Here is an 8182-nt window from a genome sequence, read left to right as displayed (position 1 = left end):
TATAATAGTCACATAGAGAGAGAGAGAGAGAGAGAGGCAGAGACACAGGCAGAGGGAGAAGCAGGCTCCATGCACCGGGAGCCCGACGTGGGATTCGATCCCGGGTCTCCAGGATCGCACCCTGGGCCAAAGGCAGGCGCCAAACCGCTGCGCCACCCAGGGATCCCCATTAACAGGATAATAGATTTATAGAGTTGAGTGATGAATGTATTGCAGTCTCGTCTTTGACTATAATACTTCCTGTGCTACACCAATAAAAAATAAATTTATTAAAAAAATACTTCCTGTGCTATTATCAAAAGTCTATGTCCAGGGCAAAACGCCCTCCTGACCCCTGCTGCCAGGGTCCCTAAATGTCCTCTACAGTTAACCTTAAATTCAGACCCTTGGGTGATTCTGAATACTACATTGGTAACAACTGAATTTCTCCAACAGTCATTCTTACCTTCCTAATATAATCTATAGTAATTAGCTATATCATTTTATTGTTTGCTCTTTGTTCCCTTTCCTTGCCTTCTTTTGGCTAATTAGAACACTTTCTAGTATCTCATTTAACTATTGTATTTATGATTGTATCTTTTGAAATTTTTTTTTTTTAAATTTTTATTTATTTATGATAGTCACACACAGAGAGAGAGGCAGAGACACAGGCAGAGGGAGAAGCAGGCTCCATGCACCGGGAGCCCGACGTGGGATTCGATCCCGGGTCTCCAGGATCGCGCCCTGGGCCAAAGGCAGGCGCCAAACCGCTGCGCCACCCAGGGATCCCTATGATTGTATCTTTTGATATGATTTGTTTAGTAGTTGCTCTAGTGATTGCAATAAACATAATTAACTTTTCATAATCCCCTTGGAATCATATTTTACTACTTCAAGTGGAATGTAGAACTATTACCCCAAATAAATCCCTTTATCCTCTCCCCACTGTCTTGTTATAGTTGTTTTTATGTATTAGAATCACAAACCTATCAGGCAGTGTTAATAATTTTCACTGTCGACTAGTAAATATTTTTAAAAGAACTCAAGGGGAGAACAGTCTATTATGTTTACTCATATACTTACCATTTCTGTTCTTTCATTCTTGATGTTCCCTGATCTCTTTCAGGTATCATTTCCCTTCTATCTGAAGAACTTCCTTTAGCAATTCTTTTAGAACAGGACTGTTACCAACAAGGTATTTTGGTTTTCTTCTCTAATAACGTCTTTATTTTACCTCCACTTTTGAAGGGTATTTTCACTAGATATAGAAGTGTATTTCTTGGGATGCCTAGGTGGCTCAGTGGTTGAGCGTCTGCCTTTGGCTCAGGTTGTGATCCCGGGGTCCTGGGATCGAGTCCCGCATCAGGCTCCCCCACGTGGAACCTGCTCCTCCCTTTGCCTATGTCTCTGCCTCTCTCTGTGTGTCTCTCATGAGAAAATAAATAAAAATATTTAAAAAAATGTATTTCTTGGGCAGCCTGGGTGGCTCAGCAGTTTAGCATCGCCTTCAGCCCAGGGTGTGATCCTGCAGACCCGGGATCCAGTCCCTGCATGGAGCCTGCTTCTTCCTCTGCCTGTGTCTCTGGCCTCTCTCTCTCTCTGTCTGTCTCTCGGAATGAATAAATAAAATCTTTAAAAAAATGTATTTCTTGATAGGGTGGAAGAAAAATCCTCGTGAGGTGCTATCAAGTGACCACCACTGACTTTGTCATAATATCTGGAAGATGGAGTACTCTGATTCCAGTCTAGAACATATAATAACAATTTTGACACCTTCCCTCCCTGATTGATCCATTTGTGATGTCCAACTCTTGGAACTTCCATATTATGTAAGCTGGTAGATTCTCTTTTTTTAAGTTTTATTTATTTGTTTTAGAGAGAGAGAGAGAGCGAGCACACTAGTGGGGCAGTAGGGGTGGGGAGGAAAAGAAGGAGAGAGAAAATCTTCAAGCAGACTCCCCTGTGAGTGCAGAGCTCAAGTGGGGCTTGATTCTGGGACCCTGAGATCATGGCCTGAGCTAAAATCAAGTTGGCCATTTAACTCACTGAGTGACCCAGGCGCCCCAACCAATAGATTCCCTATGTATTTAACCTTCTTTGATTTGGTTTTCTGTCACTAGCAGCCCAAAGTCTTGTCTAGTAAATGTGTATCCATGAGCAATTGCTGACAACAAATGCATTTTCTTTTTTTTTTTTTTTTGCATTTTATTTTCTTTTATTTTTTTATTTTTTGCATTTTCTTTTCTTTTTTTTTTTATTTTAAATTTTTTATTTTATTTATGATAGTCACAGAGAGAGAGAGGCAGAGACACAGGCAGAGGGAGGAGAAGCAGGCTCCATGCACCGGGAGCCCGATGTGGGATTCGATCCCGGGTCTCCAGGATCGCGCCCTGGGCCAAAGGCAGGCGCCAAACCGCTGCGCCACCCAGGGATCCCTGCATTTTATTTTCTAAGTTGATGTAACTTTGTCCAAGCAAGATAAAGCAGTTAAATCTTCAAGATATGTAGATTCTTGTTTCTTTTTTTTTAATTTTTTATTTATTTATGATAGTCACACACACACACACACACAGAGAGGCAGAGACACAGGCAGAGGGAGAAGCAGGCTCCATGCACCGGGAGCCCGACGTGGGATTCGATGCCGGGTCTCCAGGATAGCGCCCTGGGCCAAAGGCAGACGCTAAACCGTTGCGCCACCCAGGGATCCCTTAAGATTTTTTAAAAAAAGATTTCATTTATTTATTCATGAGAGACAGAAAGAGAGAGAGGCAGAGACATAGAGGGAGAAGCAGGCTCCATGCAGGGAGCCGGACGTGGGACTCGATTTCGTGTCTCCAGGATCACACCCTGGGCTGAAAGCAGCGCTAAACCCCTGAGCCACCCACTTCTTAAGATTATACTTGTGTTTATTTCAATATCTTCTTAGGGTTTCAGTAGTAGCATTTTTTAAAAAAAGATTTTATTTATTTGAGAGAGACAGAGAGAGAGAAGCACAAGCAGAGAGGAGAGGCAGAGGAAGAGGAAGCTCACGTGGGGCTTGATCCCAAGTCCTCGGGATCATGACCTGAGTTGAAGGCAGACACTTAACTGACTGAGCTACCCGGGAGCCCCTGTAATAGTAATAGTTTTTAAATACCACAGGATTTGTAATTCTGTCTTCCTTATGGTTTCTAATTTCTGAAACTTAGTGTGTGTGTCTTGGAAATGATGTAAGCTCTAAGTTTTGCAAGACCAACAGCTCTTGATCAATCATCTTGCCATTATATAGCATTGATCTGCTTAAAAACTTATGGACTTATCACTAGTATTTTACAGTAATTAGGAGGGCCATTTCATTTTTTTATCTCCTGAGAGATGGAAGATTGATTCACCTTTCTCATTCTTAGAATAGCTTTTCAAATCTATTCTTACTTGCTTATTGTAAATCTGGTGCTGAATAATTGACAGACTCCCCTTCTATCTGGTTATGATAATTTTACAAAATTACTAGTATTGATGGATCCTTCCTCCTACCTTTGTTTCCTTTTTATCTGCTTGTTCATATATGAAACATAAATATAGGCAAATTATATATGTGAGTATACTTAAGTCAACACACCCTTTACAGTAGGAAAAAAATACACATGCACCCACCCCTGTGCACTCAAAGACACACATATAACTCATTATTTCTTTTTTTTAAAAAAAAATTTATTTATTTATTCATGAGAGAAACAGAGAGAGAGGCAGAGACACAGGCAGAGGGAGAAGCAGGCTCCTCACTGGGAGTCCAGTGTGGGACTTGATCCCAGGATCCTGGGATCACGCCCTGAGCCAAAGGCAGACGCTCAACCACTGAGCCACCCAGGCACCCTCATATAACTCATTATTAAAAAACATATATTGTGTTTGTCCATCTATTGTATTAAATTTTTTTTGTTTGCTTAAAGTTATATTTTTTGTTTACTTCTCTCATTTGAGTCTTAGTGTGAATGCATAGCCTTTGTAGATTTGACTTATTCCAATTCATTCTAATTATGACATTTTATTTTTATTTTTATTTTTTTTTAATTTTTAATTTTTTATTTATTTATGATAGTCACAGAGAGAGAGAGAGAGAGAGAGAGGCAGAGACACAGGCAGAGGGAGAAGCAGGCTCCATGCACCGGGAGCCCGACATGGGACTCGATCCCGGGTCTCCAGGATCGCGCCCTGGGCCAAAGGCAGGCGCCAAACCGCTGCGCCACCCAGGGATCCCCTAATTATGACATTTTAAAATTAAATTATTACAACTTCACCTGTAGGTACATCTCTAGGCTTTGTCCTTTTAGCTCTGTCCCTGACATCCTTGAAACATCCCTTCTTTCTTGCTATATATAACAGAATGTTCTTTAAAGTCATACTATTTTTTCCCCCCTGCCCCATATAATCAGCTACTCTGCAATGAATTCCAGATACTTTTAGTGGATAAAACTACTGAAAATCAAATTTAAGTGTTAGGGATATATATGAGAGTAAAATGTGGGACCAAAATATTAGGCCTCTTTCAGTAGTGACAGACATGGGGAAAAAAATTCAAGGTCATGATCTTGCAGTGCTATTTTCCATTTTATTTATTTATTTTTATTTTTAAAGATTTTATTTATTTATTCATGAGAAACACAGAGAGAGAGGCAGAGGGAGAAGCAGGCTCCATGCAAGGAGCCCAATGTGGGACTCGATCCCCAGACTCCAGGATCACACCCTGAGCTGAAGGCAGATGCTTAACCACTGAGCCACCCAGGCATCCCTATTTTCCATTTTAACATGTTATGTTACTGAATCATACTTTTCTTAGACTATAGATTCCATTGAGCACTAATGCTGTCCCATGCATTGACGAATTGTTCTATGAATTATTTGCTCTTCTGAGAGTCAGGAATGCTTTCAGGACTTGGAGGACTATTGCTCTTAACAGAAATCTTTGGATAGCTATACATTTTTTTAGTTCTTGCATCTGAATTATAAACTATTAAAGCTGAAAAAGCCTTTAGAGACTTTCTTGTGTAATCCATGCAGATTGCAAATACAATAGGCATTTGTCATTTTTGGCTACCTAGCATCCAATTCTCCCCTTCTTTTGAAGGATCCTGATCTCCCTTTTAGAGAGATTCTCCATTGTAACTGAAGACAATTTCTCTATTTGCTTCCTCTCATAGAATAATAGAGAGAGGGAGAGAGAGAGAGAGAGATTCTTTCCGTATTTCCTCCCTGATATGCCCAGTAGCTTAGCATGTAACCTGAACTTGGCCAATCAGATGATCATTCTCAGAACTTTGAATCTTGTTCAAGTGATGTTGTGACAGGGACTTTCCAATGTTCCTCAAACCTCATCTTCTTTACCCTCCTGGGCATACAGGTGTCCTACATTTTCCTTGCAGTTAGGTGCAGCCATGTGACTCAAGTTCTGTACAGTAGAACATAGAAACGATGCCCAACGTGTAGAACTGACCTGGATAAACCTGGATAAGCCTCCCACGTGTGATCTTTGCCCTCTTTTTCCACAACCACTGGCTGAGTGGAGAAAACTCCTATAGAAGAGGACAGAGACACACAGGGAAGGATCATGGGTCCCTGAGGCAATGCCTGGAAGAGAGCGGCCCAGAAAAGCCCCTAGACCGGGAGCGTGCATGTTGGACTATTGTGTGAGACAGAAATAAACTCTCACAATGTAGAACCTGTTATTTGGGAGGTTGTCTTAGCATTTAGCTTGCCCAGATTCAAAGACAGAATGCTTGGCATCAAGTTTATTTTAACAACATCAGTGACATGGATTAAGCTATTCTTGCTGACAGATCTTGGGAGGTCCCTCCTTTTGTCCATTGCCTAAACCTTTTCCTAGAGCTTCTTTTTTCTATTTTTAAGATTAAATTTATTTATTTGAGAAAGAAGAGAGACACAGAGACAGACAGAGATAGTGAGAGAGAGCACAGGCAGGGAGGAGAAAGAGAAGCAGACTCCCCACTGAGCAGGGAGCCTGATGTGGGGCTGGGTCCCAGGACCCCTGGATCATGGCCTGAGTGGAAGGCAACTGCTTAACCCGCTGAGCCAGCGAGGCACCCCTTCTCATCATTCTGCAAGCCATCATATTTCCCCTTTTTGCCTTAAAACAACCAGACCCGGGGTCCCTGACTGGCTTAGTTGTTAGTGCATGTGACTATTGATCTCAGGGTCATGAGTTCAAGGCCCGAATTGGGCATGGGGCCTACTCAAGAAAGAAGTGGGGGGGAGGAGAAGGAGGAAGGGGAGGGTCCACTTATCTTGATGAGCACTGAGTAATATATGGAACTGCTGAATCACTATGGTGTACACCTGAAAATAACACTGTACATTAACTACACTGGAATTAAAATTAAAAACAAAGATAAAACAACCAGACCTGGTTCCTGTTGCTTATAATCAAGAATGTGGACTCTTTCATCTTAATTGAGGTCTTAAGTCATAAGTGATTTTCCCTAGGGCACAACTCATAAATGGCAGACCTAGGATTTTACTGACTTGACTTTATATCTCCTGATTCAGGGTTCTTTCCACTGTACTAGTGGGAGTTTGAAGGAGGCCCAGTAATTAGCATTCCTCCTCCCCACTAACTTCTAAACCAATTGAGAAATGAGACTCAGGAAATGGCAAATAAAGGTATATATCACCTTCATTACTGGAAAAGGCTAGTTTGGAGGGTAGACTCCCTACCTGGCAGGCCTGCCCCTGTGAGACTTAGAGCAGACGAGAGCCAAGGAAAACTAGATCCCTGTTGACAACTTGCTTTCATGTAGAGAGAAAAGCAGAAGGGGCTAAACAGCACAGTTTCTCCGACTAAACCATCCATTTAGAGAAGTCCCTGCCTCAACTGAGGAAGAATGAGAGGGTGAATAGAAGTCAGTACTTTAATGTTAATGACTGACCCTTTACATTAAAAAAAAAAAAAAAAAGCGGGGGGAGACATAAGATATATATCTATGTATCAAAACACAGATATTTTGGCAGCTAGAAATATTGTATTTCTGATAATACATTATTGTATAAGACTGAAACAAAATCCTCTAATAGTTTACACATCCCAGGTAAGTGTTAACAGTCTGAAGTGTATCCTTTCCTACAATCATGCCAAAATTGAAATTTTGTGGTATCGAAGGATTGATCTGCGTAAAGCATCGTGTATAGTACCTGGTACAGAAGGAATTCGTTTGCTTCCTTCCTTTCTTCTTCCTTAGTGCCCCGGAGCCTTCTCTAGTCTAAGAATCTATGACTAGAGTTGAGCTGGGCTGAGGTAACCAGAGTCTAAGGTGCGCCCTAGTTTCCAGGGTGCTGGCACATGTATGCGGGAGAGCAGTAGTTAGGAGTCCAAGCCCATAGCAGGGACCCTGGGGGCAAGAGCTGCTCAGCCAGGCCAGGCCCATGGCCTTTCCTACTCTCTGGGGCAGGGGCCTAGACCCTCACGAAAGCCAGGGCTTCGGGCTGCCTCCTGGGTTAGGACACTGTCCTGTAAGGTTCTCTCTGTGAGCAGGGGGGCCCATCGCCTCCTTCTGAGCCTCCTCTGAGCCTCTGCCAGAGGGGAATCCCACGCAGGGCTGGACCCCATGGAGCAGCTGATGGGCGGCTGCGTTCATGGGGCGGCACCTCCCACCGTTGCCTGTGACTCTGTGCCATGCTGACCTGGCCTCAGGGATGTCCAGGCTGATTTTCTCCTCTCTGCATTTCCGGGACACGGAGGAGGTGGGATTGAGGAGCTGGGACACAGCTGGAGGGTGTGTGGGTGGAGGAGGCAGCACTGACTTCAGGGGTCCTAGGCCTGACTGTCCCCACTCAGCTCAGGTGTCTTCCTTCCTGCAGGGAGTCTCTCCTGAAAGCCACTTCTCTTCCTCCCCAGCCCCATTACTCACTGGCTTCTAATTTTTGTTAATGGTTTTTCCATGTCTGTCTCCCCTCTAGCACATGAACTTTAAAAGCTAAAATTCCTCTCTACGTCTCCAGTGCTTAGCACTGGCTCTGGCTCAATAGTGCTTGATAACTTTAGATACTGTGATTGAGCAAAAGAAGGCTGGTACCCCAGGGTGAATTATGTAAGTGGGGGCGAGGACAGAAGAGGGAGAAGGGGACTCCCTTCCTAGGGCCCAGCCAGGGTTTACGATCAAAACCTTCCTGAAGGCAGAGCTGTCCATTGTGAAAGGAGCTGCGAAGGAGTTAA

The sequence above is a fragment of the Vulpes lagopus genome, chromosome 23 (assembly GCF_018345385.1).
Source record: "Vulpes lagopus strain Blue_001 chromosome 23, ASM1834538v1, whole genome shotgun sequence".
Taxonomy (NCBI): Eukaryota; Metazoa; Chordata; class Mammalia; order Carnivora; family Canidae; genus Vulpes; species Vulpes lagopus.
This window is presented reverse-complemented; position numbering follows the sequence as displayed.